The following is a 22989-nucleotide window of genomic DNA, read 5'->3' as shown; positions in this document are numbered from 1 at the left end:
CAAGACTTTGATTTAGCAGAGCAATACAGCGGGGTACTGAAATTGTAGTACAATTGCTCTTAACAGAAAAGAGAAATTGCAATATATACATATATTATATATTTGCATCACCACATAAACATGACTCATTCCTGGTCTCTGCAACATGCTCACCATCATGATGCTAGGCACCTCTGGCCTCTAAGAAGGAATATACAGGTTGACACCAGCTCAAGCCCATTCCTCTCCTCGCAGCTCTTTTTGGTGGTTACTCAGTTTTTATACTCTACATTGGGCTGAGTCCTGCACAAACCCCACATTCCCACTGCTGGTGTGGCTAACTCAGGAAGACATTCACATACTTCTTTATAAACTCAGGGAAAAAAAAATAAATTAAAAAAAGGAAGAAAGAAAAGAGAAAGAAAAAACATTTACGCAAAGTTGATTCACTCAACTAATATATCCATTCGATCCGCTCAGCTGATACAACCCCTTATCTAAAGCAAAGGTCAGCCTTCAGTCCCTTCTGTTCTGAGATAAATTCAGCTTTCTTTGCAGCTGGAGGGATCAGCCACCTATAACCTCCCCTGAGCTTCCTGAGCTCATGGCCACTGCCTGTCTCCTCGGGGTCATCTTCTACTGGAGAAGTGCATTGATCAGTCACATTCTCCCAGCCCAATTTAAACCTTGCTGATTCAGCCTCTCATATTCCACATTACACTATAATGGCAGCTACTTCTCTAACCCACTCTCCTTTTCACAGCATGCGAACACATATATAGATAAGTGAACATATATATACACACACCTCCCCCCTATATGTGCCATGCATTTATATACATAAATTTGTATATATATATTATATATATATATTTGTATATATTTTTTATATATATATATGTATTTATATACATACATTTTTTGTATTTGCAGCTCTCTATGTCTTTCCAAACAGCTACGTCACCTTAGCAGGTTAGATTTCAATGACCTCTTCTTGTTTACCAGCTTCCCGGTAAAGGTTTCCTGGGCTGTTTCATTCTGCCTGCTTTAGAGCTCATCTTTGGCATTCAGGCAGCATAATGCACTGCAGACACAGGAAGGTTAGGGCTGTGCAGCATAATGAATGAGCTTAAACACAGGTTCAAGCTAAATGGGTTTGCAGGCCAGCCACTACAGTACAGCACTCCAATATGGCCAAACTTGAGCTGTATCTTGTGTGTTCCTGTTTGACACTGCATATTAGAGGTACATAAATTTTCTAGGGATCTACAGGGTTAAATCATTAGATCATAATAATAATGCAGCACAAAAACATGTGCATATGCATTTAATGTTATCTGTTGCTAGATCAAATTCTATCTAGACAACCCTTTAAAGGAGAGATAGATAGCTAATCAACACTTTTGCTGTGCATTTATTCTGAAAGTATGTACATATGTGCCATATGAACTTTTGACTATTTGGAGTGATATGGGCTCATCAGAAATTAGATGGCCTAAAGTTCTACATGGAATTGAAAACAGCTATAGAACTGTGCAGGTACCTATGATGTCCTATTTTAGACCTCTTTTTTCTCCATGATGACTTTTGATGACTTCCTAAGGTTGAGATTCTTCTCCCTCTCTCAGGTAGAGCTACTCTGGAGTCAAGATGATATTTAAGAAGGAACTTAGTTTAAAAGTTGGTATGATTATTGTTGTGATAAGGGACAGTCTTTAACACATGACTACATGTTTTTTTGCTTTGATGTCATAAACTAGCACTACAGTAATATAGACTGCAGTGCAGTTCACAGCCTTGGTTCCAGACTGTGCCCTGCCTCATCACAAGAGGTGGCTGTGCTGCAAGCCTGACTCTCACTCACCCAGATCTCCCCTTGAAGAAACACTGCATATCTCACGATTAAGGCAAAGGCCCTATTTTATACCACAAAACACAAGTACATTAAAGACTGTATCTTTCCCCCAGCCAGGACTCAGCTGCTCACTGCAGAGAAGCAATTGCAAGGAGCAGAGAGGAATGCCCCTTATCTCAAAGGCTGAACCTATAGCACAGAGGAGGGATATACTTTGGCCAAAGAATGCATTACTTTAAAAAAACACACACACATACACAAATGGAGAGCAAGAGGAATTATGAAATCCCACCAACAGTTCAATAGTAAAATAATTAAAGTTTCGGGTACATACTGCAAAAAAAGTTAGTGAATGTACATTACTGGGACAAGTTATGAGGAAGTTCCGTGAGAGGTAGATAGTAGCTTACAGTTTCTTTCACTCTTTCCAATTATTCTATATCTTTTACCCCAGCAACTATGCCTCAGAATAACATGAGCTAGATTTTTCAATTACAGAAATGTTAAGTGAAGCTATCTCGAAGTGTAGGAACTCGAATAGTCATAACTTATGTCAGAAAACATGGCTAAAACCCCTGACAATTTAAGACACTTGAAATTAAATTTGGAATAGGTCAGGTGTACTCTTAGAGTGAAATGATTAGTCTCAGGTAACTCAGACTAGAGAGGCTCACCAACACTCATTCAGCACCCCTTTTGCGTCTCTCCTTGTAGAATCATAGACATATGCAATGCAGATATACCAAAGCGTGTTTATTTCCTGGAACCAGGGTGTAACAAAACATACTGCAGAGACAGTCGAATTGACTGAACATCTGCTAATTGAGCTCTTAAAATGAAGAGTAGCCTTTGAGTAGAAAAATAGAGAAAAAATACAGCCCTGTTGTAGTTTGCCCTTGATCTGATGCTTCGCAACTTCATATTTTTGGTGTAGATGGCACAAGCAGAATTTCTGGAGAAATGTAAGTCTCTGAAATAATAATCTTTTAGGTTGGTCTATTCTAAGTAACTCCATTGTATTAATTTAGCTATGATTCAGACTGAAAGATGTTCTCTGTGAAGAAAACTGATTGAAAGATGCCCTGAATCCCCTATCTTGCATTTCAGCATGAAAGTGGAATAACGGCTGTTCCCTTTGACCCCATCTTTCTTGTTGCACCTGATGCGACCTGACAGCACTGTAATCTGTACTAGACTGCTTTTGGCACATGCTCTTTACTTCCCTTTCACAGAAGTGTACCAGTGTCACTATTTCCTTCACTAGACAATATTCAACCAGAGCCGTGCTCAACTTCAGTTTGTATCTAATACTGTTCTAGGAAAGACTGGAAAGGACTTCCCTCAGAAGTGATTTTTTTTTTCACTATCCTTAAGCACAAAAGGAATATAAAATCGGGGATTGGATTAGATGATCTTTCAAGGTCCCTTCCAATCCCTAGCATTCTGTGATTCTGTGAAAATGTGTAATATATTTTGGAAGGTGTGAAAACTATTTTTTTGGGTATGATTTTTCAGGTAATTATCATTTTTCACATCCATGGCAATGTCTGTTTTCTTTTTCTTCCTGAAATCCTGTCACACTTTTTGAAGTGATTTTCATCCTCACAGTCATAAGATCAAAACAGTATAAAATCCCCAGTATTCATGCAATTTCTTTTGTCTCTAAGGGCTTGTAGCAGGTGCACAAGTGCCTAAGAAAGAAAATCCTCCTTCAGGATTTGTTTATTCATAATAAAAAAATATATTAGTTATACCAGAACACTGTTGGAAACAATTGAATTTTCATTATTATGTTGTCCCCATATGTTCTAGCTTAGTTGTCAAAAAGTTTTTTTTATTAACTAAATAAATAACATACTTTTTATGTTAAAAAATATCACCCTAGAAAGCATAACAGAGAAGTTTTCTAAGATTAGAAGATTTTGCTTAAAAAGTTAAAAGTTTAGTAACACTGTCCTTGTGAATGAATTTTACCTCCCCAGAATAAAAAATTTCCCTCTATGCAAGAGTAACCAGCCACAGAAGTTATTGAACATCATAGGCATTGGTTTAAAAAACACTGCTAATTCAAATAATACCTCAATGTTGAATGAAAATGTCTTACTGAAAACAAAACACCAATGCATGGCTAAATTTCACTTATGAGCTGACCCAATGACCTTACTTCATCTTTCACCTTCAGCAACTTCTGACCAGCACTCCTCAAGGAATGGCACTGTCTGTGAAAGGCACTACCCTGTACTAGAATTGATAACTTCCCTGTTCACAGCCACAGAACCCCCGTGATCACAACTTCTACTAATTAGGAGGCATACTGAATCCAACCAATTAATCTGAAGAAGAAAGACTCTAAAATAAGCCTGTCAGCCCAGAATTTACAACTAGAAGGTGGAGAAATACTGACAAAATAATAATCTGTTCCAGGAAAATAAAACAAGATACTCCCCCAAATCAGAGCAATTATTCTACCAACACATTTGTGAGGGGGTGAGGGAGGAGGGTGGGGGGAGTCTTGGAAAAAAATCTTTTTATTTTTAAAGGAATTATTTTGTATCTTGTAATTGTTGCCCTTACATTAATTTACACACACAAAAATTGGAAGATAAGAAGAGGTGCCTCTAAAGAAAACATTATTTCATGGAACTGTCATTATTTTTCATTTGTTCCCAATCTGAATAAAATTGGACTGCAACATTTCAAGCCTAGACAGACACATGGATCTCTTCACTTCAAGCTTCACTTAACTTTCCCCTAACTTCACCTTAGTTGAAGAGTCTGAAAATATGTTATCAAAACATTACTATCCAGTTACTGGAAAGCTTTATAAAGCCTAGAATATACGAGGTAGAGATATTCAGAGATTTGAAGAAATGTGGCTTGACAGAGTCAGAAGCTATTCAGGAGTATATCTAGCAAGACCAAGGCAGAAGTATAATATTTAGTGGTGAAAAACGTTAACAGTGAGTTCTCAGTTGCCTGTAGTTAAACTACTGGATTATATACTCAATACTGCTGAAAATACAAGCAATTAATTCTCAGCAAACAAATCAGAAGCCTTGATTTTTAAAATCAAGAAACCTTGATTTTTAAAACACCTGCTATGTAAAATCTACAAAGGATAGGACTGCTGTTCTGAAGTGACAGCTGAAGCTTGGAGCTGGTCACAAAACTCAGAATAACCTTACTGGTATTTTATCCCCTCCTATGTTATGTACAATTCGGTATCTTGTTGTTTTTTATTGCATTTAATGATTGGCTCCCATTTAAGAAATTAAATAGGTAGATTGCAGAAGTATTTAGAATTTAACACAAATTATTTTCAAGGGAGTCTATTTTTTTTGGTAAATGTTTTATCGGGAGCAGTAAATTGGAAATTCTGAGTATGCTGTCTATCCCCTTTTTCCCATGAGAGATTTAGTGTGGTGAAACACTCTGCTCAAGTGGTTTGGACAGTGAAATGTCACCAAAAATGTTCAAAATTGATTTCTTTAGCAGGTGAAATAATCTGAATAATACTTACAGTAAAAGTACCCAGTATCATTCACTGTCCCATGCCTCAGTGCTTAAAAATATTAAATTTTCATAAACCACTTTTGAAGAAGAATAAAAACTAATTAGAATAAAGTAAATAAGTTATATATGAACACAGAAATAATGTTTTGGTATCAGTTCTTAGAATCATAGTATGGTTTAGGTTGAAAGTGACCTTAAAGATCACCTCCATGGGCAGGGACACCTCCCGTTAGATCAGGTTGCTCAAAGCCCCATCCAACCTGGCCTTGAACACTGCCAGGGATGAGGCATCCACACCTTCTCTAGGCAACCTGTGCCAGTGCCTCACCACCCTCAGGTGGTGAGGAAGAATTTCTTCCTCACATCTAATCTAAATCTTTCCTCTTTTACTTTAAAGCCATTATTACTTGTTCTATCACTACACTCCCTGACAAAGAGTCCCTCCCCAGATTTCCTGTTGCCCCCATTTAGGTTCTAGAAAGCCACTACAAGGTCTTCCCAGAGCTCCCTCAACATTTCTTCATAGGAGAGGTGTTCCAGCCTCTTATCATCTTGATGGCACTTCTCTGGACTCATTCCAATATGTCCCTGTCCTTCTGGCAGCGGAGACTCAATATATACTAGGGCCCCCAGCACAGTAACCTGGCAATACTCTCACAGCTCAGTACAGTTGTTTGGTCTTATTTCAAAATCATGACAATACTTATTTCTGCACTGCACGTTACCTTCTACATAAAATAATAACAGGAAAGGAAAAATATGTATTTTATTCTTCTCTCAAGACATAAGAACAATTATTTAACAGAAGACTAAATAAACAAAGTTTGAAAAGGAGAAAAACAATGCTTTCAAATTTCTCTTCAGATGACATTCTGTGATAATGTGTACAAGAGTTGCTTCAAATTGAGCAAAAGGATTTATGTAGAAAGAATAAAAAATACCTTCAAATCCTTCTAGATCACAGGATTACATAGCAAAGAGTGGAAATGTTATGACTAACATTGTTGTTCAACAAGCTCCTCAAGCAAGAATGAGACAGAATTTTTAACAGCAGGAGAGGTCTTACCCTTTGCTCCCCCTGCACTGAGCTGTTTTCTCCTACCACTGTGAAGCACCTTCTTCTGAATGCCGTTGCCCAGTGTTTGTGAAGCTGCACAATGAGCTGTAATAGCAAAACAACATATATTGAAAAATAACCTTTTCAAAACAGTTTTAACCCAAATCTGTTCCCAGAGTATTGCACAGCTGTATGAATGCCCGTATCAGCACAAAGGAGATGTTACCTGTGAAATACATGGGTGGAACAGCAAGACCCACAGTAGAACCAACTAACGTCAATTTAGGCTACAGAACTATGGTGTCATCACTCAGCAAACTACTTGAACCCTGAAAGCCTTACTTGATTTTCCACTAGCATCTACGAGAAGTTCTACTTATCTGACCCTGAGATTAAAAAAAAATAAAAATGTATATTCTATAAATCTGATGAAGAATTAAGATTTTATCTAAGGATACTCTTATGAAAAGGCTGTTAAAAAAATTGTATTAAGTGTAATTTAAAAATCCCCTTCACAGTTTTGAAAGCCTGTCCCTAATAATTTGTAGAACTTTATGCAGGGGACAGCTTGTAGTTTCAATGTAATTTCCTTACATTCTCTGTTCCTAGGCTTTACTGTATTTCAGGAATTATGCCAAATTCAACTTGATGTAAGTGAATGCAGCTCCATACTCTGACAGATTTCACCATAGGTGATTATGACCCTTGGGATTTTACTAAACTGACTGCTTTAGATTTCTTTAAAAAAAAAAAAAAAAGAAAAAAAAAGAAAAAAAGATATAACTTCTTTCAACAGCTAAAGAACAGCTATGAGGTAGGTAGAGAAATTCTTAAATGCCTTCACAGCAGGAAGAATTCTCTAGGGAAAGAGAGTCCATTTCAACTACTTGTAATGCATTCAAAACACAAAACAGCTGTCCAGATGAAAGGATTGTACAATAAAGCTACTGACAATAAAGCACAATTCATGCACTTTTGGTAGTGTCACAATAAACTGCAGGTGCAAGGAAAAATTAAAACTAGTTAACTGGAAGCACTGGTCTTTCTGCTGTCTAAAAAAAACCACTTTTCATACTGTTCTTGATTGGCTTCTGTTGGACTATATACACTTAGCATATGGTCATTTTAAATGTAAATATTAGGGAGATGAAAAAGGCACTGTCACATGCTGAATTCTGGATGCCTCCCAGAACTAAAGTGGTTCGATAATAAGACAAAATCATGTTAGTTACCCAAGCATAAATTTGCCTTGTCCATCCAAATATCAATATGCATTTGGCAAAATAACCTGAAACATAAAGAGAGACTTAAGAGTGAAACTGTTGCCATTGTCCCAAGAGGAGGAAAGAGAATGAAGCACAATGGACAAGGTATAATTGATGAACTGAGATTGATATAAGAAAACTACTAATAGTATGTGCCACTGATTATTTCTGAAATCAAAAAAGTATTAGTAATTATCCAGAAAGTTTATCTGGTTATGAATAATGCACACTGACTTGGCTCAATAAAGCATATTACATTTCAACAGAACTGAAAGAAAGGGAAGAAAGTATATACGCCAGAGTTTTTCTGTGGTATTTGATACACAATATTGTCACTGAAATGTGACTTTTAAAAAAGAGAGCTAAAGACTAAAAACGCTAAAATTTAAGTTATGGAAAAACACATTCTTGTGTGCTTTTTCTTTTTGTGGGGGAGGGGAGAGGGGAGCAAAGAGAACGTAAAATGTATGCACTTTGGACAAGATTGTTACAGCTAATTGTGTCAGAACTGAAAACAAAGACATCATACCGTGAATCTCTCAAATAGCCAACCCCCTTGTCCATCTCAGGTTGCCCTCAGGCTGACAGAATTATGCAGCAATACCTGAATTGCTCCCAAGCTCCTGAACCTGTAACTGTTCCTTGTCTGCACCCAGAATAGGTAGTCCTGAAGTCCTTGGGAATGCATGACGCCTCTTTCATCTCGAGCCCTATTTTTGTACAGTAGTTTCCAGAAGAAGAACAGTCTTTTCAGCCTGACAGCAGCAAGACACCTAGGGCACACACATGCCGGGTGGCCTTGGCACAACTACATGACACTGTGCTATCTTTATCACTTCTCTCCATGTTTTTAATTTTGTTTTGGTTGTGGGTTGGTTGTTGGTGGGTTTTGTGTGTGTTTTTTTTTGGAGGGGGAAGAAGTTGTTTTTTTTAATATGCAGTTTTGTTCAAAATGTCCTTTTAGACTGTAACATTTATAAACATATCTCTGTGTCACATGGCTCCCATACTTGGTTTAGAGTTGGTATTTCTTTCCCCCCCCCCTTTTTTTCCTCTTTAGAAAAATCTTCTATATTCCCATTAAGTTTTAATAATTTTGCAATGCTGGAATTATACATAGATGCTAAAAAATGCTACTTTGTATCTTTCATTCTGCATTGCTTTGCTCAATTTTTTCTCTATTTCTTAATGGCTTTATCCTTAAAAAAGGTCTTTTCCAATGAGAATTGCAATTATTTTAATATAACATAGTATTTTCATAAATTATAATGACTGTTAGTTATAAAAAACTAGAAGATTAATCCAAATTTTAAAACACTTATGAGATTTTCTAAATTCTATCTTAATTTAGGCTTTGTTGAAAAAGTAATGTTACACAATGGAGCACCAGGACTTTTACTCTGCTTTTCACAAGACTTGACTCCAATATGCTACGTGTTACATTTCAAAGTAACATGCTACAATTCAAAATAGGATTTTTATTTTTAGCATTTTTGTAGAGTCTGTGACTTTAAATTATTTAAAATCAATTTATAAGCACAAATGTATTGCCCACAGAAAATCACTCATTGATGGTAAGAAGGCTGTTGTAATCCAAAATATTCTAAAATCAAATGAGTACTTTATATATGCATGCACATGCATATATATACACTAACAAAAATAAATGAGATTTCCCTTGGACTTTACACTGTCCATGTTTATAACAGCATGACTTCCATGTGTTTTCAGTTTTTTGAGCTTTTATGATATATTCAAATCATATTATCATGGTTTTCTACATTCATAAACAGAAATTTTCTATCCTTTATCAACTGAAGAGTTTTCAGTTTCAGGAGCTTGAGACCTGTGAAAAGCTGTAATAATGCCAAAATTATTCTAGGATCTCATGAACTATAGTGTTTTCACAGAGACAGAAATAGATGAGAGCAAATTTGTACAGGGGAAGAAGTTATATCTAATTATAAAAACCTTCAAGAGCTCTTACCTACTCTGTATTAAAGAACTTAGGGATTGGGTGTAGGTGATGACCTGGTTATGTTCTAGCATCTGCAATTTTTCTGCAACTCTCAAGTTTTCTTATGATTTCTGATGTTCAGTTCATTCTGACCCCCGCCAATGCCTGTCAGGCTGGCTTCACTTTCTCTCTTTGGTTGTCTTTGATGTAACAGCACAATATGATGTAGACTAATTCTATATATTTGCTTTGAACGGAAATAGTCTGCCATTGATCTGCCCTAAAAAGGAGGGCCACAAGGATGATCAAAGGGCTGGAGCACCTCTCCTATGAAACCAGGCTGAGGAAGATAGGGTTGCTCAGCCTGGGGAAGAGAAGGCTCCAGGGAGACCGTATAGTGGGGGCCTGCAGGAAAACTGAGGAGGGATTCTTTGTCAGGGACTGTAGAGATAGGACAAGTAGTAATGGCTTTAAAGTAAAAGAGGAAATATTTAGATTAGATGTGAGGAAGAAATTCTTTACCCTGAGGGTGGTGAGGCACTGGCACAGGTTGCCCAGAGAAACTGTGGTTACCTCATCCCTGGCAGTGTTCAAGGCCAGGTTGGATGGGGCTTGGGCAACAGGTCTACCTATTCTGATACTTCTAAAATTATTATTTACTTAGGATATGCTTTTTATTACTATGTACTAATTATAATTAGTATGTAACTACTACTATGTCGTATTTACTATGTAAACATATATATATGTGCTGTTTTGTTGGATATGCCTTATTTGCTAACAGAAGTACTATTCAAAGCCACAGAAGTGCTTTTCCCACCAGCAAATCACTAAAACTATGTGTTGTTTTTTGTTTTTTTTTTTTTAGAGTGAGCAATTTGGAAAGGACAAAGGAATGAACATTGAATTTTAGGAGGAACTCAGAAGAGCAGAGGTAAAAGGCCACAGCGAACAGAAAGTAAAACAGGGGAAAGCTAAGGATTCAGGTGCTGCTGGCAGCAGTAATCAGTACTTGACTGAGCTTAGCAGTCTCTCAGACTTCTGTAGCAAAGACATCAGCATTTACTGTTGCTAGAGCTAGCTGTACAAGAGGATTGAGAAAAGCTATAATCTTTGATCAGCTGATTCTTATACCTCACTGTTTACAGCAAGCTTGTCTGAATGAAAGTCCAAAAGAATGCCACAGGAATTCACCCTTCTGTGTCCATTTCATCATCATTCCCACTACAGCTGAAGTCGAAATAGGAAGAGTTTCTCCTCTTATTTCCCTAAGTTTTAAAGGCAGAGATATGTGAAGTATTTATTGCTTTAACTAAAAAATGAATTAACTCATATATTTGCATATTTCAGATAACAATCGAGTCCAAAATATTCAATGCTGGAAGACAATTAAGGTTTTAATTAAGAATAAAACAGGAGAGGAATATAGGATTCACACATTACTGGTATTTTCAAAGCTCAGTTACATTTGCAGGGAGGTCTTTGTTCTACATTAGAAAAAAAAAAAAAAAAAAAAAAAAGAACTATGCTGAAACATTTCTCTCACAGTATGAGCCTTTTGTCAATTTGCTGAAGAAATTGTGCTAAAAAAATACACAAAGGCAAGTTTTTCTTACTCTTCCACTTGTCTGAAAACCAGAACTAGACAGAATTAGATAAAATGAAAGGAAACTTTCACCTGAGAAAATCACTGCCTTCCATTAAGGGCCTCCTCAATGCACATTTTAGCAGATTAAAAAAAATATATATTCTGCTAGCCAGGGGGACAAAGAGACTACATACTAATTATTCCTTTTGATCTTCACTTGCAGGAAGACATCTGACAACTGTCAAAGATAAAGCTTACAATTAGGCAGCTTTTTTAAATAATTAAGTACAGGAACTGAGCTTTCCCTAGACTTGCCTTTTTTTTTTTCTACCTCCGGCTGTACTATTGCGAAGCCAGCTGAGAAGTCACATCCAGTCATTTCTCCCCATTGCCAACAAATGGCAAATTAAAAGTCTGTGAATGGAACAGTACTCCACCTGAATCACTAAGGTGACAAAGTTACCTCCATGCTATGCAGTCATTTAGTGAAAATTAATAATCAGTGACTCTTCTCATGATGCATTAAATGAAAGTCACTTAATTTTTATTTTTAATTCATAAAAATACATGATCCAGCTGTTCAACCATTAAAGTCTCTCCTGAAGATATTTACAGCTAAAAAAAAAAATAAAACCATCATGAGCAAAGGTTGAATGGAAAAAAGCAAAGATGAAAATGCCAAAGGACAACAATGGCCTTGAGAAGGTGTTTTATTGCTCAGTGAACCCCAGCCAGCACATAGAAGCATACTTCTGCCTGCGTTCATTCTGTTTTGCATACACTCCACAATTAATAAAACATTTAGCTTTTATCTTGATAAGAGAAAAAAAAATTAATAAGCACTAGAAGTTAAGTAACACCTATTTCAAGAGCTGTCTAAATGACATAAAGAGGACTTACAGAGGAAAGCCTGGAGAATTTTATTGCAGTGACTTGCAACACTGAAGAGCACTTCCAGCACTGACCTTGGTTTCTGCTCCTCAGACTTACTGATGTCAACAGAAATCAAGAATGATTGGATACAAAAAAATGGTACTAGCTAATACAATATTCCTGTTTTAAATATTTAAAATAAAGTTTAGTTTCCAAAAGAAAGATATACCAGTATACCTGCTTTAAAATATACCTTATTTTTCAAAATATTCACTGTGGTTTTTTTCTACAGAAGCCCACCTTAATGAGATATTTAGATACATCCACTTATGTTAATCATAAAATCAAACAAAAGGTAAACCTCTTGAAAGCTGCTTATTGTGTACTCCTGAAAGTAAAAATGGGGTAGGATATACTGAACAGGAAATTCCTTTGTGAATTATTGAAAGATTGTCAATACAAAGAATGTCAAAAAGCACCAGTGGTATGCAGCTCTTCGCTGAAAAGGCTCATCACTGGTTTTAGTCCTTAACCAGTTTTAAAGTTGTGGCCCAACTTTGTAAACCCATGATTCTAATCAACCCCAATCTTCCATTAAAAAATAGTGAAAAAATGGGTTTGATCCAAAACTAATTGAAATTACTGAACATTCTTGCCTATTTCAATAATTTTGGATCAAGTTCCGTGTTATCTTAGTTTGGTGATGCTGAAATATAACATAAGAAATAACTTTAAAAAGGTTTAAAATTGAGCAGTATGCTTAGAGAGGAACCAACCTATACAAAATAATCCACCCATCCTTTTTTTTCCTTTTTTTTTTTTTTTAGTGAGTACAGATGGATATCCATTAAAGCAAACTGACTGTAAGGAATATTAGTAAACCTGATTTTAATTGTATGCACAATATATTCCTGTGTTATGGTAATGTGCTTTTTTTCCTTTGCAGGGAAGGTGCTGTTTGCTTGTCTACCATTTTGAGAAGCCTCTCAAAATCTTGACTTTTTTTAAAGTTGCTTTAGCTCAAGAGATTTATAAACCATGCCATTTAGCTGTGCTTCCTTACCAAGTTCCATTGTAATACCAACAGGAAACAGAATAAGTTGTATCCAAGTAACAAAACTATATTCTGCTGTCATAATGAATGCTGAATGTGGTACAAGTTCTTCATTTACATACTGAGGGAAGGGTCTTCTGCAGATCTGAGAAATAACATTAAAATTGTCTAGTGAATTCCAAGGTAGCAGACCTAACTTTCCACTTCAGAGAGCCCTGCTTTTCACTTGCAAATGTTAGTCCTGTTTGAATACTTAGGGTAACAAAACAACACGAACTATTATACAAGAAGAAACCCCATCTGATTGCCTTCTTGAGGCTTGATATCTCATAGAACACCCTAAAGCAGTGCTAATGTTCTACATTTCTAAAGGTAAATAAAATGTTTTATGATGATTTCTCTGCAACTGGCACAATGGACACCAACCTCCTTATGCCTCAGCTTTCTACTCAAAATAGGGCAGCCTTATCTATACCAACAGTTAGGGACAATCATTTGCTCACAACCCTTCATGTATCACTTGAGAAAATATTGATAGGCACAGGCTGAAACCTTGCCAGAAACAGTTGCATGCCACTTTTCAAGCCCATGCCATGGTCTTCTTTTAGATCATTAGTACAGACATAAGCAAAACGGTATGTTTCAAGAGCTGCATTTTACGAATGAATTATAATACATTACCCAAACGAATGCTCCAGACCTAGGTTTCCCTGTTTTTTGTTTTGTTTTGTTTTGTTTTTACTTGCCATGGTGATTTATAATTTTCAGGGTGTTTAAAAAATCCCAGGCATCTTTTAAGAGTTACTTTCTCCCTAGAAGAACCCCCAAGGGAAACGGATCATGTGAACTGTGGTGTCTTCCCCACTGTGCCCTGTGCACTCTCCCTTGATATATTTTAAAGTCAAAAAAAATTCAGCACTTCTGTGGTACATATTGTTCCTTGATTTATGCAAAAAAAATACCAACCATATTATCACCACCGCTATTTGTCTTCATGTTCCTGGGAGGTGAGAAGGAAAGAAAAGAAGTTAATCAGTGGCTTCTGTGCTTAAGCTGCTCACAGGCTTTAGTTCAATGACTTGAATCATTCAATGCTTTTGAAGAAATTCCTCAGCTTTTTGTCACTGACTTTAAAGAGAAGACATGTAGTCTCCTTGCAGCTTGAACAAAAAATAAATATAAAAAATAAATATAAAAAAATAAAATTTTCTCTGACAGGTTTATCTTTAATATTTTCATCATCCTTCGAAACAGACGAATTCTGTGTTCCAGAAAAAATATCATTCCACAGTAGAAGTAAAAATGATTGGGTATTATGCTACTTGCAGTGAGTTTGTTCTTTCTCCCAAGCAAATCTTTAATTGCTAAAGAAGGATTATTAATTGCTATTACAAACTGTTCAGTGATCCTAACAGCTTATTGATGAAATGTTATCTTCTTGAGGCTCTAGACCTTTTTTTTTTTTTTCATTTATTGTGTTATCACTATGGTTCATTCATTATATCATTATATCAATAATATGCCAACCTAACCAAGTAATTATTGCTTTTTTCAAATTATTCTCTTTCCCTATACAAACAAAATATAGTACACCCATCCTCTTACATATTTTAAAACATTAGAGCATCAATTTTTTGCATTTTCTCCTATCCCAGGTTAAGATTCATTAACACGCCACATTACTTCTTTCAAGCTTTATTTGTTTTGCTTTGTACCTTCTGTTAGGAAAGGTTCAGGCTGTCCAATCCACTCTCCACTTGCCTGAATACCTTAACACCTTCATAGACCTTGGGCCTCGAGTGCTGGCTGTGTATAGCCTTTTTCATGGCTGACAGCACTACTAAGAAGTACTACTGGTGGTAAAACTAGAATGGGTCCAAACAAGATGTTGTTCTAAAGGTAAACCTATGCCTTAATTCCTAAGGACAGGCACAGTACAAGGAGTCCTTGCTGACTGCTTATTTCAGACCTTGTTCTTTTCCTCACTCTTCACTGTATGTCTTCTCAAACATTTTACAAATAACAACTTTGATTCAGTAAAATACACATACTGTAGTGAAGTATACATCCAACAGATTCCATCCAAAACCTATAAAGTACTTAGTAAAACTTTCACCATCTTCAGCACTCTGCCTTTAAAATACATGTATTTTAATTTCAGCCAGAGTGTGTGAAGTTTAGACTTAACTATGAAAAACGTCATGAAAGAAGAACGTGACAAAAAAAAATCAAAACCAAAATAATTTAAGTGGAAGAAAAGATTTGTCCTTCACACTCAGAAAGCTAGAATATGCAGATATCCACGGTATGAAAAGAAAATCTGTGACCAATTAGCATATTCACATCTCAGTGGAAAAGTGTGAGATGTTTATGATATACATAATATGCATATTTTATTAGTAAAAAGATGAAAAAAAAAAACATTACGGTTAACAGAGGAAGTAAAAATCCAATAGATTAGATATTTAAGACAATTAGAGTAGAATTTTGTCTGACTGTTTACAATGCATACATTAGCAGCAACATTGCTCTTGTTCAGCTCTGAGATAAGCCTCCTGGAGCACTGTAATCCAGCGACTAAGGAGAAAACGGGGCTGACAGCAAGGAATGAATCTACTGAACTGGAAAAAGAATGGCATCAGAATTGTCACGCAAACTATTAGTTTTTCAAACTGAATCTGAACATTCAAAAGTTTAGACTGGGGATAAGAAGCAGCATTTAAGCCATAATAATGATTTCTGAATATCTAATGTCTTTCAATGGCACTTTTGAAGACAAAAAGTGGCTACAAAAATATAAAGGTCAAGCCTGAACTAATGGGACTAACTTATTTACATGAGAAAATACATAGGCACTGCTACCAGTTCCTCATTTATCACCAATCCAGTTCCTTTAGGGATAAGTTTTTTTAAAAATTAAGAGAACAAAAATAGCCAAAGTACCTTTAAATCTATTAAAAATAATCATATCTTGGTATAGGTATGTTCAGCTTCCAAAGAAAGTACTTGGCCAAAAACATGCAAGCCAAATTAAAACTTGAACAACAAAGGAAGTAAATTTGCTGTGCTATAATGGAACAGTTAAACTGTGGGGCCACTTAACCTTTCCATCCTACCTTCTTTCACTGTTAATGCAATCATCGGTGGGAGTGACAACGAAAGATAAAATGCAATGAAGGATACCTGTTTTACCTTGAAAGCTGCCAAACATCATGGAGATTGAGAAATAACATATCTAGAAAAGATTTATTAAAAAAAAAAAAAAAAGAATGTTTTTGCATCTGAGAGGTATTCATCCCTCATGTATTAAAAAGATAAGCATTTATAATCTGGTTAATAAAACACAAAGCCAACAACATCAGGAGCTTTCAAAATAATTGTACGTGAATTTGATCGGCAGAATGTTATTAACATTGCAAGATGAAAAACAAACAGGATGGAAATTTGCTGCATGTTGAGATATCATTATATTCTGTTTTTAAGGAAAAGAAGCAAACAAACCTTTGCTCAGATTCTGGACATGCTTAGCCTACCAATATTATGCTAGAATATTTTTAATTCTCTGCAAATTTTCAAGATAACAGATGTCTCCTACAGGAATACGGGGTTATAGAACTTGCCACACTCAAATCATCTACTTCATTTGGATTCGCTAGAATTTCATATATGGGAGTCTCCTCCAACACAGGGAATTTCACTAACTGTCAGAGACTATAGACAAAAGATTTCATACATGTGTGTTTCAGTTAGTGTCTGACTCCTCACAAAGGATCTGCAGCAAATTTATGATTCCTTCAGGTATTCCTTATTTGAAACTATTCAAAGATTTCTCTCCTTTGAAAGCTAATTCTGAACATTTACAGTTGCTAGGTGATATCCAAGTGGTGGTCAGTAATTGTGATTGAAAATCTATGGCTTTTATGGCAATTTTCCATTTCCTCATCAGTGATCAAGAAAAATGAAAGATAGGTATGAACAATTTGAGATTTAGTCACCATTAATATATGACAAATGCTTGCATCGTTATAATTCAGTTTCAATCAGGAACAGAATTCAATCAGGACCAGGAATCAAAAAGCACAAAAAAGGAACGCTGCTGAAATAGATTTCATTTCAGTAAATATTTGCAATAGCTCTCTTGCTGTATTTCCCCATTTCATGCATTAATAATGCTCTGATCCATTTGTCCATAGATTATGACACAGATAATAATGTTCTAAACCTAGTCTACACTCCATAAATTTTGCACACGCACACAAACGTATTCTTAATCTCCTCTCGTCCTGAGCATGCACACCCATTCCCACTTGCAGCTAGGTTACATAGTGACCTGTTACACTGTGACTCCTACCAAAGACAGAAGAAAGGCTATACAAAAATATGCTTTTGTTGAAATTTTCGAAAACTGAATTTTGAGTGTGTGCGCAACAAAAAATGCTTGATTTCTTTCATACTTACCTTCCTGTTTCATAGCTACCAGTGTCTTTTTCAAGATTTCTGTTAAGCAGACTGTTTCCATGCCCAAAGCTGTAAGACTGCCCTGGGGCCAGGAACACAACCATTTCTGAAACCTTTTCCTCTTCTGCAGTGGAACAGTACTGCAGAAATAAAAGAGCATTTAAGTTTTGAGACAAGAGATGCAAATTGTCTGAAAGCTTTAATACAAATTCTTCAACTGATATGGGAGATTGTTTTTCTGAACCCAATGATTTTTCTGTAAGTGGGATTCAGAAAATGAACAACTGACAAAAAAACACTTCAGGACTGATACCCAATTATGTACAGTGTTTGAAATAGATTAGAAGAAAAAAATATATATATAATCTTTCAGTGTTTGGCTAGTCAACTTTAAAAGGAAGAATAATATGATGTGGTCTAGAAATGTGAAAATATACACATATATTTGGATATCATAAAATGAACAGCAAGTGGTCCAAAGCAGTAGAATTTCTCCATTCTGCTGGAGAAGCAATAGCAAGCTTTGTCTAAAAGTATCACATTTAAATCATAATCTGCAAAAATATTTAAGGTAATAAATATTCCAGCATCAGACTAAACATATAAGAAAGTTCAAATAATTTTCTTATATAATCACAAGCAAACATCTTCTTACTTTTAATATATGAAGTGGTTGATACCATCTCTTAGGATGTTTATCCACAGAACTTCACAATCTGTGCCAAAGGGACACTGTAGACTTGCCAGAGTCTACCATTCAGATATGGAAAATTGTCACATGCATTTGTATTTCTTCCTTTTGCATCTGTGTGTTCATCATTTAGAATCAACGTATATTGTAAGGGTATGTATAAGGAGAGAGCAATTTTTCCTTTTATGGCATATGGCCACATGGCAGGTAAATATTAAACAACATTAAGAATGGAATATACCACTGTGCCACTGATCCATTTCAAAGTGCATTCACCTTCAATGCTCTTCTGTGTGAAGAGATACCAAATGGACTTCAAACTCATATGAGATTCAAATACCTCAAAAATAGAATAAAGACCTACTTCAAATACCCAAATTATCTGATGCATGCATGAGGCTGTCAGGTATGGAGACGACTACGGGACTCCTAGAGAGCTGACTGGCAGATGACTACCCTGGCATCTAGAGTGGTATCAGGTGCATATACTCATTCTAAAACCCATCCATCACATCTACAAAGCTGTGAAACAGTGGGTAGAGAATGATTATTGACACCATCTCAGATATGAGATATGTACATTAGCAGGTAGCAGATTTAAAAGCAAATAGTAACCAATACGCTTTCACACCTTGTGTGTACGTGTGTGTATAGATCATACACCTACAAATGTGAGTGGCATCATTAAGGAGCTGTGGCATTGCTATTGTGGGTTATATAGTAAAAAACTGAAGACTACTTTTCAAGGAAAAGAAAGGCAGAAATTTGCACTTAGAATACTGATTGCACTAATGTCTGCAACTGGTGACAATTGGATAGAAAAATTGAAGTGAGAACTTACAGAATTGTTGACTTTTTTAAAGTTAACAAGTGGGGTTTTTTTTGTTACTCTTCCTGTGTGGTGGTTTTACTCAGGTGGGCAGCTGAGCTCCACCACAACCACTCTCTCACTCCCCCTCTCCTCAAAGAGGAAGGGGGAGAAAATACAACACAGAGAACTCAAGGTTTGAGATGAGAAAGGTTTAATTAAAGGGAAAGGGGAGAAAAAAGAGACAAAAGAAACAATAAGTCCGTGTGGAAGCACCGAGAGAGGGAAAAAAATTATTCTCTACTTCCCATCAATGAGTGATGTTCAGCCACATCCTGGGAAGCAGGGCCTCAAAACGCATAGTGGTTGTTCAGGAGGAACAGCCCCCTCCCCCACAAGAGCCCCCCTTTTTATAGCTGAGTGACATCAGGTGTTATGGAATATCCCTTTGGTTGGTTTAGGTCAGCTGCCCTGGCAATGTCCCCTCCCCATCACTTGCCCACCAGCCTGCTGGCTCTTGGGGGCTTGGAAGGAGTCCTGATGCTGTGCCAGCACTATGCAGCAATAGACACAACACTTGAGTGATATCAGTGCTGTTCCAGCTACGAGTGCAGAGCACAGCACTGTGTAGGCTGCTGCAGGGAAAAGGTGACTCCAACTCAAACAGACGCAACACATCCTGTCAACCAGAAATATAAATAATCAACTTTCACCATCTTAAATCAGTGTATTAATGAACGAATGAAAACCAACTGCAACTGTTCAGGCACAGGCAGCATAATTCCCAAGGTCACTAGATGATTTAGATGTGAAGTCTCATTTTTCATATGCAATTCAGGAACCTGACTGAACAAATCAATAGGAAGCTGACTTTCAAGTCAGTCTTCTACTATCTTTAAAAATGGGACTCAGGATATTTTTGAAGCACTTTGTGAATTTAGAATCCTGAAATTGAAAATACTGGTCCACTAAAAAGTCTGGTACCTAACTAACACTACATCACTGATAAGGAAGGAAAAGTAATCAAATCTATCTGATCTACATTATTATAAAGCATTTCCTGGAAGCCTTAAACTGAATAGGAATCCTGATGATGTCATTCTCTGCAGTGAGTCTAATTCTTTATCCAGTATCCTAGAAAATATTTTGCTGATGGGTGTTTTCAATATGAAAAATGGGTCATCGTATAAAATTTTAACCATATGGGAAAGTTCTTGGTCTCCAGCAGTAAAACAGGTCAGAAGAACTGCAATAATAGCTTTTCAAATCAATCCATTTCTAGGTAGAATGTTTTGTACGATGTGAAGCATGAACTATATTTTTCTTACCTATTAGAAATTTTGGAATCTCATTCAGGTTACATGTATGTTACTGTACAGAAAGTAACTATGACACTAAATTATTAGCCCTCAGATTCTAAACAAATGATGTATGGCAACATGTACTTTTGACAGCTGGTTAGATTTCACTTTGTGAAAATTCCCCAAAAGCTTACTTATCTTTATTTATGGAACCTGTTTCTTTTAGTCTAATAAAACAAGCTTGCTCTATCCTTACACTATAAAGCATGTGAAGAGCAACATTGCAATATTATTGTAATAAGTAACTTTACAATATAATTATAAAATGTAATATAATTGTAAAACTAACTGTAGACCTGTTGCACATGCTTTAAAAGGAAATCCTGTCCTTGAATACTGATGACTTTTCTTTTTTTCTCCAGAACTTCTGATTTGCGAGTTATAATCTTTCATTCTTTTTTGAACTATACTCAGCCATAGAAGTCAATGGCATTTACAAACCAATTTTTCTCAAATGCTTTAGGTATGTTTGATTTCAGCTAGTTCTGTATTATTAGCAAGATAATAGCAGACAGAATGGAAGACAAACGGACCTGAGTTTTCCTTGTTGTACAATTCAGGGTGCTCTTCATTCCAGATAATTTATTTGACTATTTTGAAATGTTACAAACTTAGAACCTGAATGTTCCAATAGACAGCAAGTTGAACATGAGCCAACAATGTGTCCTTGCCACTAAGAAGACTAACAGTATTCTTGGTTGCATTAGGTAAAGTATTGCCAGCAGGTCAAGAGAGGTGATCCTCCCGTCTGCTCATCATTTGTGAGGTCACAAATGTGATGTACTGTGTCCAGTTCTGGGAACCCCAGTACAAGACACACCGGAGAGAGTTCAGTATAGAGCCACCATGATAATCAATTCAGTAAAATGTAACATTAGGTATTTTCAAATTAAAGTACTTATTTGTGGACGATGTACTTGCTACTTCTGAATTACACTTTTATACTTCAATTATTAAACAATGTTGCTTTTGTTTCTCCCCTTGGTCTTTTACCACTGGAAGAAGCATAATATGAAGATTAATAAATCATGTTTTTATTTTCTCTACCTTACTATCAAGTTATGCAGTAGCATAGATGTTTGAATTCATTATCACAGAAATACAAATTCATTATATCAACCTATCATTTTAGTTCACATAATGTGAAGGAGTATAATTTGTAAAGAAGTAAACATTGCAGCACTGTGACACAACAAACATTTGGCATTAGCGAAAAAATGCTGAGAATCTTTTAAACTGCTACATGATTTAACTTAATTGTATTTTGCATTCATTTTTTAAAATTATTGGATCAATTCTCATTTATACCAAGCACTAGTTTAAATAAGAAGTAGCCTAACAGATATTCTTCTTTTCAATTAACCTGAAAAGGATTGTTAATTAATAATGATGGATGGACATATCAGTTTGGTGTAATAAGGGTGCATTAGCTTACACGAAAAGTACCGCATTTGTCTTTCTATTGAACTAGGTATCAAGGGAGAAAAAGTCAAAATTAAAATTCACCATTGATACTTAATGAAGTGCAAAGCTTGAGGAAGTTAATGTGTGAAGTTACTATTGTGCTTCAACAATGTTTCTAGGACTGCGAGTACTGGTGGCAACCCCTCACTAGAGCTGTTTAAGAGATGTGGCCGTAAGAAAATGGTTTAGTGACAGGGCTCAGTGACAGAGCTTTCATTAATTTGGCAGCACTGGACAGACACAAATTATTTCCATGTTTAGAGTATTTCTTTATTCTCAGCCTATAGCAGCAATCACTCACATCTCAGATATGAATAACTGGAACAAGCTTTCAGAATGACAAAATCAATGGGCCATCACTGACTCGATACATGGGTATTTATAGGAAACATTTGAAAATGACTTCTAAGTTTCTGACATTGATCAGACACATCATAAACATAGTGAATTTCCAAAGAACCAGCACTGTTTCTGATTGGCCCCTCCTCTAAGCAACATTTTCATAAATACTGAAGTTGTAGCCTATTCTAAGAAATGAACCAACAAGTAACAAGCTGAATGGTAACAGATACCTGACAATACTATAGTCCATCTCTTCAGGCAGTGGAAAACAAGTTTTTAAACCTGAGGTAACCTACAAAAAAAATGATTAGCCAGTTTATTAGAAGTAGATTATTCTATTGGTAGCAACAGATGAATATGGAGTTCCAAGTAACCTAAAAACATTTCTCTCAGTTTCCTCTCACACAATTAATTTACTTTTGCACAGAGTTGTCATAAGCAAGTGGTCAGTTTAAGAGAAGAACTGATGGTGAGATACGTGTAATGTATATTAAAATAAACTCACCATGGTAATTTCCAAACAACATTTTAAGGGAAAGATAAATTTTCAAAATGTAGGGAACCTTTGGAACTGGTTGACAGTAACTGTATTATATTTATCAAGCTTCATCTTACAAATCTCAGATTTTCTACTTACTTTATTTTGCATAGGTGGGGCAGGGAGAAGCGCAGGGTGGATCCTCTCCCTTTTTACACCTCCCTTACTCTTCCTCTCCTCTCCTCT

The sequence above is a fragment of the Aythya fuligula genome, chromosome 4 (genome assembly GCF_009819795.1).
Source record: "Aythya fuligula isolate bAytFul2 chromosome 4, bAytFul2.pri, whole genome shotgun sequence".
NCBI classification, from domain to species: Eukaryota; Metazoa; Chordata; class Aves; order Anseriformes; family Anatidae; genus Aythya; species Aythya fuligula.
The sequence above is the reverse complement of the archived record's forward strand: the minus strand, read 5'-3'. Positions refer to the sequence as shown.